Source organism: Equus caballus, chromosome 5 (genome assembly GCF_041296265.1).
Source record: "Equus caballus isolate H_3958 breed thoroughbred chromosome 5, TB-T2T, whole genome shotgun sequence".
NCBI classification, from domain to species: domain Eukaryota; kingdom Metazoa; phylum Chordata; class Mammalia; order Perissodactyla; family Equidae; genus Equus; species Equus caballus.
Genome location: NC_091688.1, coordinates 98,743,902 through 98,768,422, shown reverse-complemented (window position 1 = coordinate 98,768,422; position 24,521 = coordinate 98,743,902). Strand labels below are relative to the sequence as shown.

Sequence of the window (24,521 nt, the reverse complement as noted above, 5' to 3'; positions counted from 1 at the left end):
CTTTATAAGCAGAGGAATCCTTTTGAAGAAAGGTTCTCCAGGACGTTGACTTGTGAGATGTGTAAATCTGAAACAGCTCTGCTGGTGGTGGGTGAGCGCTGCCCGGCATGTACCTCCCGTCCTGCCTCGCTCCCACAGCCATCCTGAGGGGCCTCCGGGGCAGGAAGCAGGGGTCTCTGGCATAGTTACAGATACTACAATCTTTGGTGGCACCACTGAAAGGATTAAAAGACTCAACGCAACACTAAACCGCTCACCCATAATACAAGGTGAACCCTGCTGCAGTAAAAGGACACTTCGGGGGGGGTCTCGAGGGGCATCTATCTACAGCTGAGCCACTTCGCACTGGGTCCCCCCTCCAGGGTCCCCCTCCAGCACTGCATCACTAGCCTCACTTGGCTGGAGTAAATGTTGAGGGCAAATTCCTTGCAAGTGCCAACCCCACTGTCTTGCCTTGGCCCCAGCTTCCTGTCCCATTGCCTGCTACCCAGAGCAAGCTGTACCCCACCCACCTCAGATCGGAAGACCGACTTATTCTGCAATAGCAGAAACACATTTTATGCCTTGCCCAAAACGTGGCGGCAGGCTCCTGAGGAGAGTTGAGGCCCCCAGGGCGCTGCGGGCATGCCAGGGAGAACCACTGCCTGGGAACAGGGATGGAGAATGCGGATGCAGAGGTGACAGCCACAGAGACAATCCTGAGATTGTTTACTGAAGAACACACGGTACCACGTCATCCACACGGCACAGACAGGCTGATGCGAGAAAAGGAGCAGAAAGAGAATGCCACGGGAGAGCCGCCGTTCTCCAGAGAGATCCGCTCTGCTTTCCCAGATGAGAACAGCTGACTCTGGAGCGACAGATTAGGGAATGCCTAGTTAAGCAAAATTATGATGAAAAACTTGCACCCACTGATCAAATCAGTCGTCTGTCATCAGGACCATGTCTTCCAGCTCCTATTTCATAGGGGCTGTAGGTATAGTCTCTACTCTGACAAGAAGGATCACCTTGACACAGTAAGTTCATCAACAGCAGTCTCCTACCACCCACAACTTGTCTCAAAACTAAAAATATTTCTGGACACCAAAGACTACTGTTAAAAAAACGCTTGCAAAGGGATTTCCTCTCACTCATCTTCTAATTTGAGCCTTTCCCAGTATCACGGTGGGGGGCAGGGGGTGGGCAGAACAAGTGTTAACTTCGGGTAACCGATGAGGAAACTGAGGCACAGGCAGGCTAATGCCTTGCTAAAGCTCAGCCCGCTGATCAGTGGAGAGCCAGGTCCTGCAGTCACCACAAGGCCTCGGAGAGAGATCAAGTCCAACCCCCTCGCTGTGCAGAGGAGCCACTGTTCATCCAGACGGTGGGCGTGGGGGTGAGGGGCCCAGGGAGATGCTCCCGGTTTCGCACAAGGCCAGCTACACCTGACCCCCGGAAGAGAGAGCCTCCCATCTGGTGAGAGTGAGGCAGGAGTGAGGACAGGCCCCACCTCCTCCCCAGTGTCTCTGCAGCTGGGCTGTCCAAAATGATAACATTAGCCCCATGTGGCTAGATAAATTTAAATTTTAATTAAAATCAAATAAAGCAAGCAATCCAACTCCTCAGTTACATTGGTCACATTTCGAGTGCTCAAGAGCCCCACGTGGCTGGGCTTCCATAGTGGGCAGACTGAGTATCTCCATTGCTGTGGAAAGCTCTATTGCACAGAGCTGCTCTAACGCACCCCCTTTACGACAAGGATGGGGCTGCGTGCAACAGGAGTCCCGCCACCAGTTAGTTCTACGAACTCAGGCTAATCTCTGGGCCTCAGTTTCCTCACCTGTAAGAAGCAGGAGTTGGAGCCCACGATCACAACGGCCCCTGTGAGCTGTTACATTCCATAATTCTGTACCTAAAACTCCAGATGGCAGGGTGCTGACTCGACCCACTCCTCTTTCCTAGGACTCCATCCTGGCCTTTCAGCAAATTAGGCAAGAGAACAATGCATTTGGACTTTATTATTTCCTACAGAAATGCAGTCACTGAAGAAGACTTAAACGGCATGCTTCTCATTATTTCACGAGTTAACATAAGAACGATCTCTCCAAATATGCCCCAGGAGTGACAGCTGAAGACACCAAGGACGTCCTCCCCACTGTCCCACCCACAAGGACCTATGTGACAAATCTGTCAGGGCTTAGGGCCAGAAAAAAGCATATTTCCTTTCACCATAGGATGAAAACTACATTGTTCACTCTGATTTAGGGGGTGGTGTTGGCTCCTCAGGGGATCAGTTGCTCGGGCATCGTCAACGCCCGTGCACGATACCCCTTTTCCACCGCACCCGGAACAAGGACGTCTGGGCACAGAGCTCCCTGTCACCTCCTAGGCTGGACCTCCCCTCCCAATACATCTCTTCAGCAGAGGCCACACCTAACACTTTTTGAAAGTCCAGCTCGAATGATAACATGTTTTAAAAATCAAATAGTTCCACGATCTTCCCATTATACCATACTGTAGAAATATAAATTCAGAGTGCCAGGAGAATAAAAAACACCAACCTCTATCGTGGAGCTGAACAGAATTGCTTACCCTGGCAGAATTCCCAGAGGCTGGCCTGGGGGAACTTTAGCATCCTCCTTCCCACCGGAATCTCCCCAGCCCCTCCAATTAAATTAATTAAATCCCAATTAATTAAAATAACAATGGCAAGCATTTATGACACATCCAGTTTACTCAGGGTCCGGCAGAGTTCTAAGCACTTTACATTTATTAACTGATGCCTCACAATAACCCCAGGAACAAGGTGCATTATCATCTCCATTTTCCAAGAGAGGACACTGAGGCATTGGAAGATTAAGTAACTTGTTCAAGGGCACACAGCAGCAAGTGGCAGAGCTGGGATTAAACTCTGCCGGTCAGGCTCCTGCCGTCTGCCACTCCAAGAGCCCTCTTTTTAATACAGACAGTGAGCATCGTCTCACCTTATGAAATATGAATTAAAAGATACCTTTAGAAAACATTACAATAACATGCAAGCAAAGTTAAAAAAAAATAAAAAGTGCACTTGTTTAGCAAACACCGCTTCCAGATTTGTCCCTAGCACCCCTTCGAGGCTGCCAGCCCGGAGCCCTTCCTGTTTGGAAATCCTGGAGGACACCAACCCTTTAATTCTGTCACTTCTCCAACATTTCCTACAAACCTCCTCAGCATTATTTTCTGATGAAATAACGAAAACGCCTGCGTTCAGTGCAACAATCAACCAAAAGCATATTAACAATTAGCAAAACCGTTCCTACAGCTTTAACAAGGGCAAGTCACAAATAATAAAAAGACGATTGAGCTGGGAACTGATAATTCCAGTCTCTGCAGCTGCTATGAGTCAGTTTAAAAACAAATTTGCAGGAGTGACTGCTGGGCTCTTTATAAACATGGTACCTGCCAGAAAGCAGCTCTCCTTTCTTTCCTCTAGACTTTCTGTCCTCACCAACTCCGTTAAGGCTTTATTTATGTTTTATCTGCTTATCAGGAAAATCTTCTGTGGACAGTAAGAGTCTCTGAAAGGTACCAGAAAGTTAACGCTTACTGAGTTGCGCGTATTTTTTTAGTACTAGCGGGCAGCATGGTGTAGTCAAATGGGCACAAGTTTGAATTGTGGCCCTGCCCCTCATGGGCTGTGCAGCCTAGGGCCAGTTACTGAATCTCCCTGAGCTGTAGTTTCCTCTTCTGTAAAATGAATTACTTATACTTTCTGGGGTCTGAATGCATAGTCAAGAGCAGGCACACACGGAAAGTTACGTCCCTCTCCTCATCAAAGTCGTAAAACGTGAAGTCAGTTTCAAAGCAAGCTGCACTCTTGAGATTTCATTTTTCATTTTTATTCAGTTTGTGACCATAAGAGTTCCCAAGGGACTCCTACTTTCAGATGCTTCTGGAAAATGTTACCATACAGAAGGCTTCTAGCTCTCAAGGGATAATGGGGGAAAATCTAGGTGGAGCAGACATTCAATTCAAACAAAACCTTTCTCTCTAAAGAAAACTGAATTTGTCTTCAGCCAAACAAATCCACAAACCATTTCCACGAATGTGAATCTACAGGTCACCTTCCCTCACAAGTTTTCCTTTACTACATCCCTGATAAAAACAAAACATGCTGGGATTGGCTCCGTGGGCATGGTGGTTAAGTTTGGTGTCCTCTGCTTCAGGAGTTCAGATCCCGGGCACGGACCTACACCACCCATCAGCCATGCTGTGGTGGTGGCCCACATATAAAGCGGAGGAAGATCGGCACAAACGTTAGCTCAGGGCCCATCTTCCTCAACAACAAAACAACCACAAAATAAATAAAATATGCTACTGGACATAAAACGAAATGAATGTTGACCACTAAAGCCATTTCTAGTCAAAATTCAAGAGCCTACATATGTCCCTCAAAAACAATAATTTGCTCCTAGATTCCACACGACAAACCTGGCCATGAGTAACTCTTACGTCACAGAATTCCAAGACTCAGTTTTCACAGGAAAACCATCCACGAGGTGGTGGGACCGCCACAGAGAGAAGCCTTGGCCAAGACCCTCTTCACATGGCGCGCCTCGTCCCCAGAGCTGCTGTACTGTCCAATGAGAGTGACTGTGTCAAAACGGGGATGGTGAGGCTCTCCCTCAAGGACACTCCCTCTTCTTTGGCTGACAGATTACACCAATAACCGGTGCATAAGAAGAAGAACTGGGATAGACCACTCAGGGTAGAGCTCGGCATGGTCGAGGAAGGGGCTCAACGGGCTGACACAGAGGGAATCTGTGCTGCTCCCAGAACCCACATTATGGAGGAAAATGAGCGAGACTCTCAAGGACTCACGGCGGCCACACCACCACTTCCCGTGTGTCAGCCATCTGCGCTGCAGAGGCTTGGTGGCAACCCAGCAGCAAGAAGGCGGCCCCCCCCCCCACCCCTGACTGTGCCCTGGAACCACCTGGGAGCTTCGAGAGCCGCCCTCGGGCCCCAGGGCAGAGGCTGAACTCACAGGTCCGGGCGCAGCCGGGGCTCTGATTATCAGCATCACTCCCCAGCTGCCTCCACTGTGCGGCCAAGTTTGCACACCACTACCCTGCCCTCTTCTGCTATCAGGCTCCCTGAGCCCTAGATCCTTCCCCTTTGAGAATTCTTTTTTCTTTTTTTCCTAATGAAAGAAAAAAAAAAAAAAGATAAGCTAGTGGATGAAGTCCTAAATTTTAAACTTTTTCCGAGACAAGAAAGTTCGAGGTCAGAGTCCTTGGTGTGAAGTCATCCCTTTGCCCTGCCCCACAATAAAGATTACAAACCCCACTAGGCGATGAGAGCAGACTATACTCCTGGGCGGAGTATCAAGGGGACCCCTTTCAAAGAGGGTGGGAAGGGAGATGCTCAAGACACCTACGGCGGGAAAAGATGCCCAAGGAACAGCTTCGCTGCCCTCTGGATATCCTCACAAGAGCTTTCCCAAGTCTCCAAGCCCTTGACTTCCCTGGCCGCCCCCTCCCCATCCACTCAGCCCTAGAGTCTACTTACAAATTACTCCTTCTGCGCAAGGCACTCCCTCCTCCTCCAGCTCCTGCAGCCTCCTGCCTCCAGCTCCTCCGCCTCCGTCCCCACCTCGACCCCAGGTTTCCAGGTGGGCCCTCACCACTGAGGGCGTGACCCATCAAAACCACGGGGCAGCAGTGAAGGAGAGGCCAGGAGAGAAGGTGTGTCTGCAGGTCTCTCCGCCTGGGTCCTGCCCTCTCCGCGGGCCTGGGACAGGTGGGGCCCGGTGATAAGAACTTCTGAGCCTGGTCAGCACCCAGGCAGACCTCAGCTCGCAGGCTAGATTTGACAAGGCAGCCCGAAACAGGTGACAAGAGGCATGGGGTTCTAATCTCACCCCTGCTGTCTGCTTAGGCAAGTAGCAGAAACTTTCTAGAAAGAGTCTGTTTCCCCATCTGTAAAGTGGAAATTAATGTTTGAACAGTATTTTAGTCCATTCAGGCTGCTATAATAAAAATACCACAGGCTGGAGGCTTAACCAACACACACTTATTTCTCACAGTTCTGGAGGCTGGAAGTCCAACACCAAGTGGCAGCAGATTTGGTGTCTGGTGAGAGCCTACTTCTGGGTTCACAGATAGCCCTTGTCTCACTGCCTCATACAATGGAAGGGGAGAGACAGCTCTCTGGGGTCCCTGGGATAAGGGCACGAATCCCGTTTGTGGGGCATCACCCTCACGACTGAATCACCTACCCAGGGTCCCACCTCCTAATCCCATCATATTGGGGGTCAGGACCTCAGCATATGAATTTTGGGGGGGACACAAACATTCAGTCCACAACAACCAGACTCCTCGCAAAGCTCTCTGAAAAGAAGTGCTCAAAGTTAGATTATTTTAACACAGTATAAATTCTCTAAACACTTATTCTGTGCACTAGGCGCTGCCCGTCACGGGCAATATAAAGATGACAAATGTCACTGACTTCAAGGGGTACAACACACTCTGGAGGGGAGACAGAACTCTGGCAGGTCAAAGTACACAATTCCACATAACAACTAGAGTGCTAGCTGAGGAGCAGCCGCTGGAAACCCAGACAAGGAAAGACTTAAGCACGGCCAGAGATGGGGGTCAAGAAGAGAGCAAGAAGGCGACCGCAGGAGCAACATCATCTAACATTCATGCACTGCGCATGTGAGGCACAGTTCTAAGCACACGATGTACATAATAATCTCAGGTGAGCCTGAAAACAGCCTGTGGGCAGACAGGCATTTCACAGATGAGGAGCCTGGAGTCCAGAGGGTGCCCCGGTCTGAAGGTGTGTGTCCTGCAAAATCCATGTGTTGGAATCCTGACCCCAATGCGACGGTATTGGGAGGTGGGGCCTTTGGGGTCATTACGCCATGAGGGGGAGCCTTCACAAATGGGATTAGTGCCCTCACAAAAGAGGCCCCAGAGAGCGCCCGACCCCTTCTGCCACGTGAGGACACAGCTGTCTACGAACCAGGAAGGGCCCTCATCAGACACGGACCCTACTAGTGCCTTGATCTTGGACTTCCAGCCTCCAGAACTGTGAGAAATCAATTCCTGTCATTTATGAGCCACCTAGTCCACTGTATTTTGTTACCGCAGCCGGAAGAGACTAAGACGGAGAGGCAGGCACTCAAAGTCATACGGCTGGCGAGCCGCCGAGCGGGGCTTTGGCCCTGGGCTCGACCTCAAGGCCTGGATCTTCATCTTCAGATGATACCACCTCTACTTTAACTCTGAAACCAGGTGTGACCTCCCCACGCCTTTGCCCCGGCCAAGGCGAAGCCAGGCACACCCTCGTGTGCTCTTTCCCACTTCTCTACGCACTCTGCTACTTAACGCGCCTGTCCCATCTTCATTATTTTTCTGTCTCCCCCGCTAGCTTCGTGGTGTCCTTAAGGGCAGGAACAGAAGGCAGCAAGTGCCTCGTAAACAGTTGGTATTTAATAAATGTTTTCTTAATAGATGAAAGAAAGAATGATGTTATGCTAGACTTCAAAACACAGGCAGGAATCACTGGGTAGTTCAAGGGAACTTCTCAAAAGCAGAGGTAGCATCTTACTCACCCTTATGTCCACAGAGCTGGCACTTAGTGTGGGTGCTGAATGGACGGGAATAAACCAAGGCTGGGGAAGTGGTGTGCAGAAGCCCAGAGGATTTAGGGCTGTGCCGTGAGGACGGTAACCCGGCCGGTGAGGATGAACGAGCAGGTGCGGGTGTGAGGGACTGCAGAAGGACTTCTCCAACTATCCGTGGTGAAAGATTAGCGTTTTTGGTTTTATTTCCAACTCATCATGAACCCATCCTTCTATAAAAATGTAATAAAAATGATCTGCTAGAAAAATGAAATATAAAATGCAAGTCCAATTTTTTACTAGATTCGAGAGATGGAAGATGACTGTCAAACTGCTATGAAACTGTCTGAACAGGTACCGTGTGCGTGTACTTACGCAGGTGCAGAGGGTTAAGAAAGTTCCACCTGCAGACCAGGCTTCCCAGCCCTGGGAGGGAGGGGGATGGTGGCGGGAGCAGCAGGAGGGAGGAGCTGCGGCCAGGCAGTCAAGGACCGTGGGAGAGTGACGCTCACCGAGGGCTTTCTGCGTGCCAGGCACTGTCCTGAATGCTCCACACACATCGACTCATTTAAATTTCAAAACCTATCTATGAGGTAGTGCTATTATCACCCCCACTTTAGAGATGGGGAAAATGAGGCACAGAGCAATACGTAACTCTTCTAAGACTCCAGGTCTTGTAAGAAGCATAGCCAGGCCTTGAACCTGGACAGTGTGAGCCCTTAACCACTAGACGAGATGCCTTCGGGGAGCTGCCAGACAGGAAGTGACCTATTCAGATCTATGTTTTAGAAAATCACCCTGGTGGCAGTGTGGAGGGTGGGGGTCAGTCAGGAAGCCATGGTGACAATCCAGGGGAGAGGCAGTGGGTCGAGGAGGGTAAACGCGTGGGCTAGGTAGGAGGTGGACGAGGCAGGCGTTGGCTGGGGCCAGGGTGTCTGAGCTGGAGGGCAGTGAAGGGGAAGAAGGGGTTCGGGTGGCTTAGGGTCCAGAGCTTGGCATCCTGGGTGGATGCAGACGTCTTGCCCTGACTTGGAGAAGCAGGAAGAAAAGTAGGTTTTGATGGGAAGATGTTGAGACTGGTTTTCAACAATGTCCACCTGAATCTGAAGAGCCTGCGATGGACAAGCTGCAGTCTGTCTTGGGAAAAGTCTTGAGACTGTGATCTTCGAGTAGTTTATTGAATTCAGGTGGCTACTACTCTTACCCCACTTCCAACAAACCACTCCCCTCCTCCTCTCCTTTCCCCTTCGCCCTGGTCATGCTCAAAATAGCTTAAAAAGCAGGAGTTCCCCCATGCTACACTTTCCTCCCTCCGAAAGTCACACACGGTGTGTAAAAGGTTTCTGGTCACCAAAGTCTGTGTGTTGGGAGGGGGCTCCCACACATCCAGGCAATTCTCCGGCACCAGCAGGGTATACTACAATTCAACTCAATTTTGACACTATCTACCAGAGACAGCATCAGATCCCACCGGTTAAGGGCTCAGTCCCACAAGCTGCCCCCCACAACCACTTCAGACACCAGCCACAGCCCAGGTTGTTGCCGGTGCCTCAGACCGACCACCCACAGATCAGAGGTTCCAACCTCCTCCTCCTTGGGTTCGATTAATTTGCCAGAGTGGCTCACAGAAATGTGCTACGGCAGCTCCTTGGTTCACTCAGAGAAACGTGTTACTTACTGGATTGCCAGTTTACTATAAAAGGACGTACCTCAGGACCAACCAGATGGAAGAGATGCATAGGGCCGGGTCGGGGGAAAGGGCATGGAGCTTCCATACCCTCTCCAGGTGCAGCACTCTCCCAGCACCTCCATGAATTCACCAACAGGAAGCTCTCTGATCCTCCTCCTTTTTGGGTTTTCATGGAGCCTCATTACATAGACATGACTGATTCAATCATTGGCCACTGGTGACCGATTCAACCTCCAGCCCCTCTCCCCTCCCTGGAGGTCTGGGGGGTGGAGTGAGAGTTCCAACTTTCCAGTGACATGGCTGGTTCTCTTGGCAAACAGCCCCCATCCTTAGGTTCAGTCCAAAAGTCATCTCCTTAACATAAAAAAAAGACACCCTCATCTCACTGAAGAAATTACAAGGGTGTAGGAGCTCTGTACCAGGAATGGGGTGAAAGACCAAATATATATTTCTTATTATAAATCACAATATCACAATATTGTTCACAGCTGTATACCCACAGAGCAGGTAACTGATAAATACTTAGTGAATGAAAAAGATCATTTTTGTGCTTATTAAATACAGAAGAAAGGATGAAGAGACAAGACGTTTGTCCTCAAAGAGCGAAACAGTTAACAGCAAAGACACATCTGAGTACCAGAGAGACACGTCACAGGGCAACGTCTCCTTCCCCTTCCAGGAGGCCACCCCGCTCCAGCCCACACACGTGGTGGACACCTCCCTGCTGCTCTTTTCACACGGTACCACCAGGGACTGAGGGGCAGGTAACATGGTACCATGACAGCACCGGCTGCAGAGTCAGACAGAACTGGATTCAAAGCAAGATGCCACTGCTACTTCTCATGGAGCTCTGGGGCAGCATTCACCCTCTCTGAACCTGCTTCCTGCCCTGTAACTGGAGCCAGTATTACCCAGCTCAGAGGGCTGCTGCAAGGCACGAGGACGTCTATGGAAAGCTCCTGGCACAGGCTGGGACGTAGTTGTCACTCAAGGAGTAACTATCATCCTCAATGTCATCGAATTAACTGCCGGCACACTATACTCTCTCAATTAGTGTTTACCAAATGCATTTAACTGTGAACGCAAATAACTTAAACTGGAATTAAAGGTGCTGGGTATTGTGTGGGCACTTGGATCATAGTATCAACCACAACGGAAACACAGTTAACGCCCGAGCACTTACAATTAACACGTCGCGTGCTTAACATACATCAGTAGCTCCTTTATTCCTAAGCCAAGGATAGTATGTCATCAATTCTAGGAAGCACATTTTGTTCACATTTGAACCTCCCCGATATAGGGATGACTGTTTCTGGTAGGCAGACTGGTCCCCCAAAGATGCCCACGCCCTGATCCCTGCAATCTGTGCGTATGTTCTGTTAACATGGCGAAAGGGACGTGGCAGATGTAACTAAGGTTACAGACCTTAATACAAGGGGAGCAGTCTGCACTATCCAGGTGGGCCCAATGGAATCAAAAGCCCTTACAAGTAGAGAGCTTTCTCTGTCTGGAGGCAAAGGGATGGAGCAGAAGGAGACTCAACGAGATTCCAGGCATGAGATGGACTTGTTGCGCTGTTGCTGGCTCTGAGATGTAGGGTCGAAGTGCAAGGACCAGAGAGAGGTCTCTAAGAGCTGAGGGTGGCCTGCAGCTGACAGCCAGCAAGGAAATAGGGACCTCAGTCCTAGAACTGCAAGGAACCGGATTCTACCAACAACCTGAACGACCTTGCAAACAGATCCTCCCGAGCCTCCTAAAAGGATCTCAGACTTGCAAAACCCAGAACAGAGAACGCAGCCGAGCCCACACTGACTCCGACCTACAGAACTGAGAGGTAATACACCTGTGTTGCTTTAAGCTGCTAAATACGTGGTAATCTGCTAGGGCAGCCACAGAAAACTAATACACCCTTAGGGCTGCCGTGGGTTACAGGTGCATCGGCAGCATTTTTTTCCTTAGTGGAACATAGAATAATGGCACATCTCATAACTGATGGCGTCTTAGATTTGTTGTAATATGGTCTTATCATCTCTATTTTGCAAATGGACGATCTGACAGGTCAGGTGACTTGGGCAGGTGACTCAGACGGCAAGCTCGAGCTCTGAACCATCATGTGCACTGTCAGAGAGCACAGGGCTGGAAAACCCTGCCAAAACACCAAGGAATAGCTACCACCACCTCCCCAGACCCATGTATGACATGGGATCCCTAACACGGATGACCACAAAGACCCAGCTGGGTCCAGAAGGTACCTACCCTTAGAAGTGTTCATTCCTCCACTATCGATGGAGTACCCCGAGGTGCTAAGTACTCTCCTAGGTACTGGGGAGGGAACAGGAGCCTGTGCATATGAAGCTGACAGTACAGTGGGGAGATCAACACAACAGCAACAGAGAGAAATGCTGGAAGAAACACAAAGCACCAGAGAGCTGAACACCAACCTTCAGCAAAGGAACAACCCACAGACTCAGGAGCAGAAGAGAGAGCATGTGGGGCCTAGAAGATCAGATCCTCCTTTTTGGAGCCTTCACGGGCCGCTACTAAAAGTGCGGATTCTGAGAAGGAGAGTTTGTTGTTGTGGGGTTTTCCGGTTGGTTTGCAGGGTGTTTTCGTTGTTCTTTGACGGAGGTGTAGGCTAAGTTTATACAGGACTGCCTCGTATGAATTTCTAAAAAGCAAACCAAAGAAACCACAGTCATCTTTTCACTCAACCATAATTTCTGTCTCTTGGTGGATTTCATTTTTAAAAAGATGAAAATCAGTTTACGTAAAAATAGCATCCCAAGAGCTGACTGCAAGAGCACCTCAAAAAGAAAGATGATTCTGTGCAACTCCAACCCTGCGCCCTTCGTCGGATCCTCAACTCCGGCCGCCCTCCTGACGCTGTCCTTTCCTCTCCTCTTCTCTTTCACCTTGGAAACAGAGACAGCTCTCTGATGGTGAAATCAAAGGGAGAACAGGAGCCCGATTCAGCAGGTAAACAAAAGATACAGCATGTGTGACCTTTCCAGAGAGGCACGTAAATGGAAAACTCTAGATTTCTTAGAAGATTTTGCAGGGAAATGCCATTGGAATTTATATATTCTCTCTCTTTCTCGTTTTTTTGAGAGGGAGAAATGCTAGACTAGAAGATCATCCTCATAATGGTTTTGGAGAAGCCCCAGTTTAATAATCCCATTAGCCGAAAACTATTTATAAATCAGACATTAGCAACTGGCATAAAACCCTACTTTCATTTCTCTCGATTTTGCACTGACAATTTGGCAGCCCACTCTACCCTTAGGCCCAAAAGAGCCATCACGTTCTTAAGTCTGTATTTAAGACATTTTGACAGTGATGGAGGCCAGAGGCTTGCTTTAGGTGGAAAGGTGGATAAATGCCCACAACTGGACAGACACGCCACAACAGAGCACAGGAAGAGATGTACAAACGGCCCCAGACCTCCACCTCACTCACAACTCGAAAAATTCAAATGACTTCAAGTTACTATTTCTCACCAACGAGATTAGCAAAAATGAAAAGAGCTGACACACGTCTCACTGGCGGGCTGTGGGGAAACACGCCATCCAATACATTGCCGGGGAGAGGGCAAAATGAGTCAGCCTTCCTGGGGGCGGGGGGGTTACAGGGCCCTGTGATTCGGCAGGCCCACTTCTGGGAACCAATCCTTTAGGGACACCTGCACGAACGCAAAATGACTTACTACACCTTTACTTGTCACAGCACTGTTTGTAACAGCGAAAGACGGGTAGCAACCCAAAGGTCCAGCAATACGGTGTTGGTCAAACGCACTACGCGGTACATTCACGACACCGACAACTATCGTGCTGTTAGAGAGGGAGGGAGAGCTCTAAGTGCTGAGAGAGTGATCTCCGGGACATAGTGCCAACTTTAAAGAGCAAGGTACAGAACAGTACATAAAATATATCATCTTTTGTGAAAGGAGGGAGAAGAGTAACAGTATATATTCTAGCGTGCTTGTATTTACAAGGTGCAAACCGTAGAGAGTGGGGAAAGGCCTGGATGGGGATGGGATGGGAGCAAGAGCCCTCAGTGTTTACCTTTTTATATATGGTTGTGAGGTTTTTTTGCACCATATAAATACATGACCAATTTTAAAAAACGAAGAGTTCGTATAAGTCATTTTTCACAGGAGTGTGAAGAACAGGACAAGACCAGCTTGGGAGCCACAATACTAAGGAGTTCAGCTCAGAAGGGTCTGGGGAGCCCGGGCTGAGGCAGGCGAGTTCTCACGTAGACATCAGGGAATCAGAGAACCCGGGTCCAGAGTTCAGGAGGCGAGCACAGCGAGCATGGGGAGGTTGACCTCTGCCCCATTTTATAGCACCTGCTGGGTGTGGGTGTCCCTGAGCCCCTGATATTTATTACAGCCAGAAGGAAGTCAGAGAACTTAGGTGAATGGGCGGCAAAGACAGAAAGGCTAGGATTACCTCCCAGGCAGCCTGCCAGGGGCATTTATTTGCTTTCTAGATTTGGACAGTAATGGCTGAAGTATGCTGCTTATCAAATATTTATGTTAAAAAACAGGGCAAAGCAGGTGCTGGAATATTCTGGTTAATTCAACAGAGAGATATTCCTGAAAAGTTGAGACTCCTGGAATTCTGTAAAATCCAATCATACTGGAAATGCAACAGGTACATTTGCTATCCAAAGGAATTCTGTGTGGAAGTCTTTGTTAGGAATTCTTTTCCCCTGCTATTTTGGGAATCTGAGCTCGCCTGAAGAAGACTGCATTTAACCAGATTAGATGTGAAGGGCGGTCAGGTCTCTGCGCCCGTGGTCTCTCCATGAAGCAGCAGAGGGCCGAGGTCCTAAGTAGGAACCAGCACGGTCCTCTCTGGAACCACTGGCTTCAGGCTGATCCACTGGCCATGGCCGCTCTCACCTGCTGCAGGACTGCCTCTCCGCAGAGGAGCCAGGAAGAGGAAGTGAATTCTGAGAGCCAGCTGTCTAAAGGATCGACTTAAAAGAAAAAGCCTGCGAGAAGTGCCAATTGGCGCCGAGGGGGACACGGACACACTCCCTGACTTAGTTTTTCATAGCTTTGGCAACAAGGTTCCCCACTTCTTACCCTAAACTAGAAAAGTCTTCTCACACAGGAAGCCACAGGTGAGTTCCGAAGGTTCCCACAGCCACTGTCCTTTGCATCCTGTCCCAAGGGGGGGGCCCACAGCCAAGAAATAACTAACAGGAATCCCTCTGCACATTCCCATGAGGCACCACTGCATCCCCTCCTCAGGGGGAGGGCAAGAAGGGAGCAGGGACCCTGGCACCATCAGGCGACACTGAGATGTTGCTGGTGTTTGACTGACAGTAAACAGTAACTGCCCCCAGGAGATGATGCCCTGAGGGGGAGGAAGCCGGCCACAGGGAACATGGCCCTCTCAACGTGCAGTTCCCAGAAGACACAATCGATGTTACTTTTTTGATTAAAAAAGAACCCTGGCTCGTGCACCTTGCTGGCACACACTGCAAAGAACATGGTTTTAGTCCTTCATTCCACTGGCATTTGTTAGGCACCTACTAGGTGCCAGAGGCTGCGGGTGCATTTAGAGGGTCACTGTGGCTGATGGGGCCTCGAGAGGCACAGCAGCTGCTGGCCACGTCATGCCTTCATGTGAGTCAGAAACAGGCCAGCCCTCCAAGTGGACCTAGCCTTGCCCGCCTGACGGTGTCAGAAAGAAGTACCCGTTCCATCCGGCAGAGGCAGTTCTAGCCCAGGACACATGGTTTTTGAGCAGATTTGAGTTCTCACTTGCTTCCTTGGCTAGGCATTCTTGTGCAGTGAACAACCTGTACAAGAGTTCAAGGAAGCTCTGTCAAGAAGCCACAATCCAATCTTTCCGCTTCTTGGCCAGACATGTAACCCTCCCCTGACAAGTCTGAGCTGCCAGTCATGACCTGTCCACCCATGTGAAGCCCGGAGGTCTAACTCAAAGGGTTTCAGCAGTGCAGGCACAGGACAGGCCTGCTGGTTTCAATACTCTTTCAATTTGCCCGAGATTCTGATTGAATAAATCTGGCGTGATGGTTTTCTATCCATCAAGTCCTCACTAAGCCTCAATCAAGTCCAGGCAGCTTTTGGAGTTTGATTCCTCTTTCCGTCCTTAGACTTAGCTCACACTGAGAGCTGAACTCTGTTGCTTCTCTGCAATCATTTCTCCCAGAAAAACAGACAAAATTTAAGGTCACTGCAAGCTTGGGATCTTAGTCAAAGGGTCCCAGTGGGGGCTGAGGGTTTAATGTCCAGTGCTCAGGGACATCTTGGCTGGTAGCATCTAAATAGAAGCCTGCTTATTCTACTTCGGTAAAGTTAACATTCCACTCCCAATGGGCTCATGCGGGTTTGCACACAGCCGTTGGGAATGAAGGCAACTCTCTACACATGGAATGCAAGTGCAGAGAAGACGACTGACTCAGAGCGCACTCCAGTGAGCATCCGTGATGACGCCCACCCATGCCAAACTAGAAGCTGCACTTCTCTCGTCAGTCAGCCAGAGGGGATCCTGTGTCAGTTACGTGACATCGACCACAATGGGAATGGGAGTCCATTCTGTAAGAAAGCACGAGGATCATAAGGCCTCCTGACCCTCCGGCCCCAAAGTCACCTGCTTACAATCAGTGAATGTGAAAAATTACAAAAGATTCTTAGTAACTGATTCACCAAGACAGAACTAAAAGAATTCTTTTAGCTCCTAATTCTCCAGCAGAGTGGAAAGTAGCGAAAGTCTTAACAGTCTGCAACACCCTGGTTTTTATTACACAGTAATCCTCTGAAATGCAGACCCATTAAAAGAAGACAAAAACCCTCCTTCTCAGAGGATGGCAACCAGACACTCACAGCTAAGCACTTTTATGATACCCAATAAACCTGACAGGATAAACCAAACATGCAAGTGACAGCAGAAATGATTTTCAAGAGACTCGGCAATAAAAGGAATAACCCAGCTAGAAGTAACTTCAGTCAAATCACCTCCACGCTCTGCCCTGGATCCAAGCCACCTGCTTACCACTCTCCTCTCGTTCCTGTGAGAGGGCAGGACCTGCTCCTGGGGGCTGGTTCCAGAACAGGACCTGGCACGCCAGTGCCTTCGTCTGTACCCTCAAGGCCCTGCTGAAGAGTCCAGGGACGGGAGAGGCCGAGTTCACAGAGCGCTTCAGGCCTGCTGGGTCTCTGAGGCAATTCTGGAAGTTCAACATCTATGGCCGAAGAGGGGTGAGCCCAATGGAAGGCACCTCGAATTCTCCTCCGGGTGGTCCTCTCACCCCTGAAAGGAGCCCTCTCCTCTGTTGCTCTTGGTTTGATTGATAGCTTCTAAAGGGACTTCCTCCATGAAGTTCCCTTCCCCAGTTTTGGCTGGACGCCCCTCCACGGCAGCTCCTAGCAGAGTGCTCAGAGCATGGGGCGTGCAGGCAGAACCTCTGGGTCGAACGATGGCCTTGCCACTGAGGGAGCCTCAGCTTCCTCCCTTGGCTGCTGTAAGGGCTCAGCAAGTTCACATCTGTAAACGGCTTGGACCAGGGCCCAGGATGCAGAACAGCTCAGTGCATGGAATCACATGACTCTGCTGTATCTTTTATCTCTCGAACTTTCTGCTTCAGCTAAGCACACTTCTGTCTTCCTCAAGACTGTCTTGGAGGCATCGGACACAGTGAAGATGCCGTGTGGACACAGCTCGGCAATGCAGAGCCCGGCTCTGGGAAGTGACAACTTCTGCAGAGTCAAGGTTAGTGGCCTTGGTCAGTGTGCAGAACCTAATTTCAAACATCTCTGATGAAGCTAAACCTACAAACATCCGAAAGGGCCTCTCTTTTACAGCCAAACAGTTTTCACTATGAGGGTTTTCACATTAACTTAAGGACCTTCAACTGCTATGCAAGCTGGTGTTTTTTTCTAAAACAACAAAATCCTGCTATTTGTAGCTAATAAACCAGAGTTTTTATTGAGTAACTGTTACACAAATGGATTACTGTTATTATAGATACATGTTCACTGGGGAAAATGGAGGGAGAAAAGGGGAAAGCACCATAATCCCACTGTCCACCTGTCCATACTTTCTTTGAGACTTCCTTTTCTAAGATCAGTTTAACTTTTTTTAAACCTGGTTGTAACTGTAATAATGCACCGTAACTATGCCCACTGCTCTTCTCCTTCTGCCCCTATAACATGGACACTATGGATTAGGGATTTTTTTTTTTTTTGAGGAAGATTAGCCCTGAGCTAACGTCTGCTGCCAATCTTCCTCTTTTTGCGGGAGGAAGACTGGCCCTGAGTTAACATCCGTGCCCATCTTCCTCTACCTTATATGCAGGACACCTACCACAGCATGGCTTGCGAAGCGGTGCCATGTCCGCACCTGGGATCCAAACCCACGAACCCCGGGCTGCAGAAGTGGAACGTGCACACTTAACCACTGCGCCACCGGGCCAGCCCCTGGATTATGGGTTTTTTTTTTTTTAAGGTTCTAATAAGAAAGTAAAATGGGATTGAGATCTAGGAGAATTAATTTGTTAACAAATTAACATTGTGATTCATTTCACATTTAAAAGATGCAACAATTGCCTAATTATATTCTCTTACTTCATAAGCACTGTTTGGCAGGACTTTTTAAATTACTGAGCTTTTTAAGATTTTTGGGAAACATTAAAATTTTGTATAGCTGTTTTCCTGTTACAAAAATAATACAGGCTCATTACATAACACTTAGAAAGAGAAAATTTCAGGAAGTAGTAACTTCATGTTAATATTTATTGCACATAGACAGTGCCAGGCACTCTTCTAAATGCTTTAGAAAGATTAACTCATTTATTCCTCACAACACCTCATTGACGCACAGAGATATTAAGTAACTTGCCCACACTCTACCTAGAAGCATAAGCCAGGGATCCATCACTATGCTATGATGTTCTAGGAGTGAAAAGAATCAATAATTTATTCAACCACGTCCTGCACTGCTTCAGAGCAGAATGTCATAGGCAAGAAACGATTCATAATAACACTGTACCCTTTACAGTTATTAAAAATATTATAAAGCGCAGTCCCTGTGGAGCCATTAGTAAAATGAGAAGCCACCTGTGGCACAAGCTACGCCTGGGATCATTGCAATCCTGTGCACCTGATGTGCAGTACGAAAAAGCAACAGGCTTGCAAAAGGGTTTGTTTTAAAGGTGAAAGCATTTTCAAAAGGTTGCAAATGATTCAATCACACGATGAGCAGATTCCCCTAATTGACTGAACACCCCTTCTCACAAAAGTTTACAGTCAGTCACAAGGCTCCTACGGAACATTTAGGAAACACTCCCAGTCAATCCTAAACTCTTACAGCTTATCTGTTGGCACTGGACGTCAGTATATGAAAAAGTAAATAACTGGATATCCTTGGGTCACATTTTTTCATACTTTAATTAAAAATCATACTTGGTTAAAGACTAATACTTCTGTTTCTGGTTTAATTTCCTACCCAGGGCTAATAAACACGACTATTCGAAATGTAACTTCTCTTTAAATTTAAAGATGATTAATGAAATGTTTCTGACTGCCTGGCTCTAAAAATATTATATGACTGTAACTTCAGCTTTAAAAGCATATTAAAACTATTAATCCATTAATCATAATTTCCATACTGTTATGGTAGAAACATGACACACAAATGTACAGAAATATTAACACGCATCTCTATATCTCTAGCTCCATCTATCTAGTTATCTAGCTATATAATCAGGTACCTCCTATGGAATTTAAAATTATGCAATCTAGCATCTCCAGAAAGTTCAAGCTGCCATCTTGTAATTTATCCGTAGCCTGCTGCTAAAGTAAGCTAAATAAATAAAATACCTAATAATTTTGAACATTAACTGTGAGTTCATAAAGTGCTTTCCAAAGATTATTTCATATACTTTCATAAAAACCCTAGAGATAGAGACCACCTTAATCTCCATTTTACAAATCACACTGAAAAAGGTTAAGCAACTAATATTCCCATCTAGGTCTGTCTGACACCAAAACCCACACCCCCAAACCGTTAAACTCTTCTCTTCCAAATCAGGCCTCAGAAAAATTTTATTTGGTTTCCACGATTTACCTCCCTAGATTAAGCTTAAATTGACATATAAAACTTAAAACAAAAACAACACACCCAATAGAAATCCAACACAATAAATGAGACAATTCTAAATCTGAAACTTTCTTTTCCTCTCCGAGAGAGGTTTGCAACATTAAAAAAACAAAACTGATCTGGTATCGGCTAACCATTTCTTCAAGCGTTTTAATTAAACCTCTTTGCCCTCACAACTTGACAAACCCCCCCATGACCCTCAACAAGTGACAACAGAAGCCCAACACTGCCAACCTCACTGTTGGAGAGCTAGTCTTTCAAACGACACCGGAGCTCGCCACACAGAAAGTTTTTATAATAATTAATCTTTTCAGTCTCTCGTGAAACACACTCATATTTTTACGTATTTCCACACAAATCGAAATGCTGTTGCGGCTCAATACCCAGTAAATGACCTGGGTTAAACACAGTAAAAATAGGACTGCATCTTTTATAAGGTCTAGAGGCACAGTCGTTGGATTGTTGGGCATTTGTGGGACTAAACCAGGGTTTTACGGTGCTGGTTAACTGTTAGGGAAGGCAAAGAAGGCAGAAACATTTAAGTCCTTTTATCCCTGAAATCTCTGTAAAACGTCTGATTACTTTTAGAAACAGTGGGTGTGTGAATCACATGTTTGTTTATTGAAAAAGGGGCTTGCTGATACACACAATTTGGTTATTTTTTTTAAAAAAACAAAACGGCTCCTTACTTGAACGTGATTGTTTTGGCAACAGCCGAGCCCAGCCCAGCCCGGCCCTCGGCGCGCTGCCTGCCTTCCTGGTTCTCCGAGGTGAGGCCGCCATCCTGCCATCACTCACGCCGGGCGGAGGAGCCGGCGAGGTGCAGCGTGGGGCCAGCGCTTTCGAAACGGAGCCAAACTCCGCTTCCAAAGCACAGGACACACAGCCACGGACCCCGCCTCCGACAACAGCCAAAAGATGCATTACAGACAATCTATTCAGAGGAAGCTACAAGAGCCCCAGGAAACATAAACAGTGTCCGCGGAGACAGCAGGGGGGAGAGGAAATAACTGATGGGAAGGAAGCTAACCCTGTGAAGTTGGTCCAGCTCCACAAGGTCTAATAAACTCCCGGTCTGTTTCCACTCGCAGCAGCCATGAAACGTGCCCTGACACGTGGGCGCAGGGGACCTCCCTTCTCCCCGGGTTTTGGCCATTTCCTTCTCTGTGCTCCTGTTTGTATACAACTACGCCCGGACAGGGGTGACCACCAAGATGACAGGCCTCCGCAGCTCCTTCACTCCGATTTCGGTCGTCCAAAGTTTTGTTCCAAGGCGGAGATTTAACGAGAAGCCCGAGTTCCTTTTCGAAAGTTATGAATGGCTTAAGCCAAGTTCACAAGATAGAAACACCCGGCGAGGGACAACTGAGTGTCGGGAGACGCCAGTCACAGCGTTTTAAAATTAGCTTTAATTGATATGCCCTAGTTAAAATTTTAAAAAGAAGAGGAAATGCCCCTGACTCAAGTAGTAAGGGTCTAGGAATCCTTTAAAAAAATTCACGCAAGACTCCTGTCTGAGTCCTGACCTCCTATACTACCTGCAACACCCGCTCGGGATCCCTGGCTGCCGGGGTCCCCACGGGAGGGGCGGCCCGGGGTCCCCTCGCCGCGCCCCCCAAGTCCCCGCCAGTCCCCAGCGCCGCGCGCCCTCCAGGGCTGCGCAGCCGCTCGCCGGCCCCCAGAAGGAAGAAAGTAGGGGAGAGGGGCGTGGCGCCCGGGCCCCCCAGATGCCCGCTCTCCCCCAAAGCCGGCCCCGCCGCGAGCAAGGGCCGGGCACACCGGGCCTCCCCACCCAGCCGGGGACGGCCGCGCGCCGGCGAGGAGGCAGCGCGCGCCGAGACCTGCCCCCGCCCCCGCCCGGGCCCGAGGGGCCCACTGCCCGCGCCCCGGCCGCCCGTCGAGGCCAGCGCGCCGGCCGCCTCCCGGGCTCGCGTCCCGGGCCTCCCCCCCTCCGGCGCCCCGCGTCCCGACCAGTCCCCGCCCTCCGGGACACTTCCCTCCTTCCTTCCTTCCTCCGCTCCCTCCCTCCGCCTCGCTTCCCAGCCCCGGGGACTCGGGGCGGCCCCCCGCCAGCCGGCCGCCACCCCGCGCTGCGCCCGTCCCCGCGGGGACCGGCCCGCCGCTCACCCGCCTGCGCTGCCGCCCCGCCGCCGCCGCCGCCGGGACTCGGTCTCCAAGGGCTCCTGGCGACGGCTCCGAGCGCCCTCCGCCTCCTCTCCGCCGGCCGGCTCCGCCCGCCCGGGGAGGCGGGGCGCACAGCCCGACGGGCGGGGCGCGGCCCGGCCTCCCTCCGCGGCCCGGCCCCCTCCCTGCGGCCGGCGCCCCGGCCCGCCCGGCTTCGGCCGCCGAGCCCGCGTCGTCCCGGGCCGGCGGAGGGGAGCGGCCGCGGGCTGGGCGGCTCCGCAAACGTCTGGCCGCCTTGGCCGTCCCCATTTTCCCTTCTCGGAATTCACGGAGGCCCTGGCGTCCAAGGACTCGCGGACACCCCCGCTTCACGACCCTCCACGGGGCCGCCCCGACTCCTTGGAAGGTTCCTTCGCGTGCGAACGCCTGGCCAACCCTTATGCCAAGCGTCCCCTGGGCCGCGAATATGCTGGCTGCCAACCCCCTACACAAAAGTTAGGCTCTGCTCCAGGAATTTCTTAAGAAAACAGTCACAGTAAAATTTAAAGGGCCCTGGGGCAACGGAGAGATTTTGTTTCCCAGAAAGTGGAGCTATAACTGCGGACTGTTGAATTTGAAGTCCATCCGCCCGTCTTGAGCTTCCCCTCCATCTCTCCCCGGTAAAATTTGTGTCTCCGAATGCCCAGTACCTGGCAGAGTTGTGCGTAATAGTTGGATTTGGTTGGTCTTTTCTGGATGGATTCAGGTCGGGTAGTTTGAAGAGCCACTTCTATTTCTAGAGACTTCAAACCGTTCAAACGTATAGCCATTCAACAAACATTCATTGAACACCTGCCGTGTGCCAAGCATGGTGCTGAAGGTGATGGGGGAGTTACAAAGATGCATCAGACAGGGAGCTCACCCTCGAAGAGTCCAGAGAGAGTCCAGAAGAGGGATGTGCAGAAATCTTACATTCAGCAGACTTCCCGCAAATTCCTAGGTATCTGCTTTCTTGTTTGACAGGGTGGAGAAAAAAGAGAAGGTGAGGCCAAAGTAGGTCATTTAGAACCAGTGTGGGCAGAGTCCATGTTTGAAATGGAGTCTAGAAGTGTTGGTGAGGGATGTCTGCGTGTTGGGTTTCACCAAGTAAAGAGAAGGGAAGCCAAGGGGAGCTGGGAGCCAAGGGCTGCCGTGAGGACATTGTCTTCACTCTTAGCTTCCTCCTGACCCCTACTCAAGGGTCATCCTCCGGAAAATCATTTGAGCAGAGTGCAGAAGGGATGCTAACGTTGGAGGAAGTGTGTGGTTGGATGTCTTGCCCCAGGAGTGTGGTCTTTGCAAACTGTGGATGGCAGTGGTGGTTGGGTGCAAGCCACAGCCTCCTGGGGGCAGCCTTTATTTCCCTCTCTGTCCAGTGGTAGGAAATGCTTGACTGATTCACGCACAGATGATGACAGTTCAAAGGCTCCACCCTAAACCGAGCAGCTGATGCCAACAGGGCCTGAGATGGTCCTATGCTGAGGTTTGTATCTTTTGCCTGCAGACTGTGGAAGCAACTTCAACAGCCTTACCACTCACTGCCTTTTCTGGGGGGCTGTGTAGTTTAGTAAGTGCTAACCGATTATCATGTACATAATCTCATTTGTTTCTTACAAAAACCTGGAAACTGAGGCACTAAAAACTTAAGTGGCTTATCAAAGGTTTTCTAATTCAGTACTGTTCAAAGTGTGGACCACAGAACCGTGACCATCTAGAAACTGTTACCCATCTGTAATGGGATAAGCATAGGAATTGAAGATGAGCGTGTAGAAACTTTTATAGCAATTTGAGTAATTTTCTGCCTATTCTATCTAATAACTAAAAATATGGCCTTGTCTTTTATATATTTCTTTTATTTCATTTTTCTCATTATCCCTTTTGTATTTATCATGTCGTTCAAAAGCATCAGCCCGCAAGAGATTGAAAATAAAAAGCCACAGACAGTTTGAGAAGCACGGATCTGGTTAGTAGCAAGGCAGGAATAATAAGAGCTGACATTCACCACTTCCTACCTGGCAGGTGTTTTAAGTGTTCTGCATACACTGACTCTTTTAATCCTCCTAATAACACTAGCAGGTAGGCACGGGCAGGTTAAGCCGTGCAGTCCAAAAGTGGCGGAGCCAGAATTCAAACCCAAGGTGCCTGGCCCCAGATGTGGTGTTTTACCCACAGCCCTGGATCCAGTGCTTTCTACTCTGCTGATCTGTCCAAATTCCCATCGTTCACATTCCACCCTTACATCAGTGTACCTCCTATATGATTTTTAATTGATATTTTTGATTGGCTTGCTTTTGTTATTTCTTACATATATTATCCTTGCTGTTAGTAGTTCCAACCATGAAATTGTGGGTTTGATAAGTAAAGCCTCAGTCTTTTACTCAAAAAGAAGATGGATGAGCAGAAATCTTACCATTCGGCAGTCTTCCTGCATCTCCCTAGGTGTCTGCTTTCTGTTTGTCAGGGTGGAGACAAACCTTAGAGTACATCCTGACTCCAGCAATCAATATCAGTGTTCCGCCATGGCCCTACCCATCCTCTTCCAGTTTCACGCAAATGGTCTCCAGGTGTGCCTTCATTCCCACAACCGGTACTGCATCTCCTGGTCAGAGCACCATCCTCAGCTGCAGGATTTGCTTTGCCTGCGCACAGGACAGCTGGAAGTGCCTGGGAATTAATGTCCCTCCCTCCAAGCCCCAGCCTTTAGTCAGTGACTGAGGAGTACAGAGCTATAAATACTCCAGTTCCTTTGTCCCCTCCCCCCCTTTGGGACAACTCTGGGTGGATCTCCACTGTCTACAGAGCTTCCTACCAGTTGGGGCCAAATTCTCTCCCCTCCCCATGGGACTTTGCCTTACATCACATTCTTGCTTTCCCTTCTCACTCTCCTGGGTCCTGATTCCCGCTCCCCTACCAGTGTGTCCTAGGAACATGTCCTAATCAGGACCAGCTATGGGATTTGCAGGCT

The 24,521-nt window shown here is 49.3% G+C and overlaps 1 protein-coding gene across 4 annotated transcripts in view; it reads right to left on the bottom strand.

The window, feature by feature from the left end:
- GNG12 (G protein subunit gamma 12) overlaps positions 1-24,262 on the bottom strand; it is a 123,577-nt gene extending 99,315 nt beyond the window's left edge. Inside the window, exon 1 of one of the 4 annotated variants that reach the window (XM_070268864.1) lies at positions 23,967-24,262. The gene's annotated coding sequence lies outside the window, so the exon portion shown is untranslated. Of the gene's footprint in view, positions 1-16,309; positions 17,014-20,103; positions 20,264-21,541; positions 21,685-23,966 lie in introns of those variants that run through there. The other 3 variants (XM_023641879.2, XM_070268863.1, XM_023641880.2) reach the window with 3 other exon arrangements.
- Positions 24,263-24,521: the final 259 nt, after the last annotated feature.